Source organism: Myotis yumanensis, unplaced genomic scaffold (genome assembly GCF_028538775.1).
Source record: "Myotis yumanensis isolate MYYU_CA2020_CCGP unplaced genomic scaffold, mMyoYum1.0.hap1 SCAF_18, whole genome shotgun sequence".
NCBI lineage: Eukaryota > Metazoa > Chordata > Mammalia > Chiroptera > Vespertilionidae > Myotis > Myotis yumanensis.
Genome location: NW_027223769.1, coordinates 9352101 through 9355833, shown reverse-complemented (window position 1 = coordinate 9355833; position 3733 = coordinate 9352101). Strand labels below are relative to the sequence as shown.

The following is a 3733-nucleotide window of genomic DNA, read 5'->3' as shown; positions in this document are numbered from 1 at the left end:
GACCAGAATTGAACCTGGGACCCTTCAGTCCCAGGCTGACACTCTATCCACTGAGCCAAATCAGCCAGGGCCATTATAACCATTTTGAAATGTATAATTTTGCGGCATTAAGTATATTCACATTATTGTGCAACCATCACCATGTTGATCTCCAGAACTTTCTCATCCTCCCAACCTGAAACTCTGTATCCATTAAATACAAACTCCCTTGCTTGCTTCTGCAGCACATATATTAAAATTGGAATGATACAGAGAAGACTAGCATGGCCCCTGTGCAAGGATGACACACAAATTCATGAAGCATTCCATATTTAAAAATAAATAAAATAAACACAAGCTCCCTATGCTTCCCTACCCTGGCAACTACCATTCTATTGTTCTGTCTATATAAACTTGACTATTCTGGGTTCCTCATATAAGTGGAATTATAGAATATTTGTTTGTTTGTTTTTGTGACTGGATTATTTCACGTGTTTATGTCTTCAGAGTTTATTGATTTGTAGCATATGTCAGAATGTCCTTTTTTTTAAGTCTGAATAATATTCTGTTGTATGGATATACCACATTTTGTTTATCCATTCACCCATCGGTGGACACTTGGGTTGTTTCTACGTTTTTGATTATGAATAATACTGTGAAAAACCTACATGCACTCTTGCCTCCCACAATATAGCCCACGTAATTCCTTTAAATCCACAAGTATGGTAAAATCGCCTCTTGCTTAAGAGTCAGTTTTCCAATGCTTTCAGGTAAGACCTCACCACCCTAGTTTCTTGAATACAAAGCCCTTGAAGACACCTGCTGCTTCTCTTGCGGAAATGGTCTTTTCTTCCAGCTTCTCCAAGTGTTTCTTTTCTTCTGTTTCTTCTTCTTTCCTTTAAGACTTCAACTCTTGCTCATTTCCTGGGCGAAGAATTTCTTGGTCACCCGCCTTCTCTAGGTCAGGGGACGCTCTCCTCCCTCTTCCACTTTCCCCTCCTACCACTTGTCACATTTGGCACTAGGTCATCACGCATATTTGTGACAATTTTGTTGTTTCCATCATTAGAGAGTAAACCTATGAGGGTGAGGGAATTACCCGGTCCTACAGTGCCCGTCAGGGCCTGGCATCTAGTCAGCGCTCAATACTTCAGAAATCAATTACAATAATAAATCCTGAGGAAGCAGCTGACCCCTCCCTCCCGGAGGCCGAGCCACAGTGCAGGACTGGGTTGCCCTGCGGGCTCTGGCCGCCGGTCCTCATCCGCGCCCCAGCTGCCCCCCATGAAGGTCCTCGGTCCGGGAGGAAGAGGCTAGAGTCCGCCCCCGCCCCGCTCGCGCGAGGAGGGTTACGTCGGAGGGGCCGGGGCCGCAGCCACACCGGCGTCCGCCGGGCGGGGGCGGGGCCGGCCCGGATACGTCACTTCCGGTGTACACAGCCGGTCGGGGCGGTGTGCTGGGGGCCGGGGCGCGTCGCAGGTGAGGAGCGGGCGCGAGCGGGCGCTGCCTGGCGCAGGCGGGAGGGGTTGGGGGGCGGCCGGTGGCTGGCGGGTCGCGGCCGGGGCTGGAAACTGGACGAGCCCGCAGGGCGCCGAGCCGTAGGCTCCCGCCCCTTGCCCGTCCGCTGTGGAGGACGCGCCGGGTTCTGGGGGCGCTGGCCGGGCGGACGGAAGCCTGGAGGGCCTCCTGGCTCGTGCCCGGGCCCGGAGGAGCGGCGGGGACCCCGAGGGCGCGGGGCTGGAGAGGCGGGGGACAGGCGCTTCCTCGGCCGGCGCCGAGACCGACTCCGGAAGCCCTCGGAGCGGTCGGCGGAGGGACGGCGGCCTGTGGGAGGCCGGGGTCCGCCGGGACTGGCTGGGGACGTGGCCCTCACGCCGCCCCGCGGCTGCCCGGCCGCTGCGCGCACCTTCCTCGCGGAGCTGGTGCCGTTCACGCCGGCGCCGTCGGGCTGGGGCGGCTCCGCAGGGACCCGGGAGGACCGGGCCGAGGAGGATGAAGGACCCACGCGCGTGCGGCGAGCGCAGGGGCAGGGGTGTGTCTTCCTGCTGCGCGCGGGACCGGGAGAGAAGCGTGCCTGGCTGGCATGATAAGAATTTTGTTTGTAGTCCTTGCAGAGTTTCCCAGATAAACACTCAGTTTGAAAATAGCTCGTTCCCTCCCCACCCCTCCATCATACGGCAAAATCATTTCTCTCCTCACATTCAGGACAACACAAAAAGTATTGTGACAGTACTTTTTAAAATGACAGTCATCCACCAACCTATCACTCAGTGACAACCATTGCTAACATTTTGGTGGTATCAATAAATATAGTCCTGTATTATTTTTATGGACTTAATAGTATACCATTGCATATCATAAATCTAACCAAGCCCTACAAATGAACATTTAGATTGTTTTCAGTTCGTCACAAGATAAGCCATTCTGTCAAAAGGATTTGTCTGATATTATAGGAGAATTTTACAAATAAGGGAAAAGGTAACATTCATTTAAAAAATACGTAGTATTTTTTAAAAATAAACTTAGGTGTTTTTTTTCATTGTCGACATGTTTGAAAAATTCTCCATCCCGATGTTTAAAAATTCCATGTTTACTTCTCATTTCACGGTTTTTGTTTGTTTTTTAACTGTTAGCTATTTAATCCACTTAAAATTTGGTTTTGGTTTAAGACATGAAATATTTTCCAAATGGGTTAGTTGTCCTGATTTTATTGAAAAGTTATAACTGCTATTTTATCCTGTTTTAGACCTGAAGTTCTAAGTATGTTTTTGTAAGAGGATTACTTACAAATTTGATATCTAGATTTTGTATATGCTGTTTTTAAATTTCATTCAGAGTATTTTTTAAAATCATGTTCCTTTACAAGTCCAGGAAACATTTCATGTTTGAGATTTTTTTTTTCTCTTAAAGTAAAAAGTTGAGTTTATTGCTGTTTCATTTGCTTTCTTGCTGACAAGATAACAAACCATATGAAGAGTTCAGGTTTGTTGTGGCAACTTTTCAGTCTGGCATTTGAGATTCTAATCTTCCTCTATTTTTGCACACGAATACGTAGGTTAGCAGTGGAGACCAAGATAGAAAAGTTCTCAGATTCCCTTGGCAAGCCTAGATTTTTCAATCTAAAATTATCTCTGGATTTTTTGAAGACAGCATGTTTTAAGCATCATCTTTAAAATTTTTTAAACAAGTTGCACATGATTTTGTTGACAATTTTACTAAATGTTCATTTTGTTGAAAACCTGAAATCTAATACACCAGCTTTATGTTAAGTGGGTCTTCCAAGTCTATGGAAAATAATTGTATCGCAGAGTTAGAAGGCTGGGCATCAGATGGATTGGATGTCCATCCACTCTCTCTCATTCCTTCCTGTGACTGTCCTTGGTGGAAAATGATGACCTTCCTGGGTAGACAAAGAAAGTTGGCTTGAACAAGGAATTGCTTTATTTTGGATTTACAGTAAAAGCAGGATGCCATTTTCTCTTAGTATAAGTTCGAAGAGAGCCTGACTGTGTCAGGGGTAGTGCTTCATATGTCTTTATCTCTATTGAAACTGTCCTCCTGAGGGTCCCCTGATTGATAGATGCAGTGGCTGCTGCTTACTCATTTCCCTTGACCTTGACCATAAATATCTGGCATGGTGAACCATACTTTCTTGCTGTTGTGAGTCTCCTTTTGGTTGGACTTCTTGACTTGGAGCTGTTGTGGTCATTTTCTTAACTTTGTGCCTGTGCTTTCTTCACTTGTCTCTGCTTCT

At 46.8% G+C, this 3733-nt stretch overlaps 1 non-coding gene across 1 annotated transcript; it reads left to right on the top strand.

The window, feature by feature from the left end:
- Positions 1 to 212: 212 nt before the first annotated feature.
- LOC138997490 (U6 spliceosomal RNA) lies at positions 213 to 315 on the top strand. Its single transcript, XR_011468954.1, has one exon. It is a non-coding gene; the product is annotated as a U6 spliceosomal RNA (small nuclear RNA).
- The last annotated feature ends 3418 nt before the right edge of the window (positions 316 to 3733 follow it).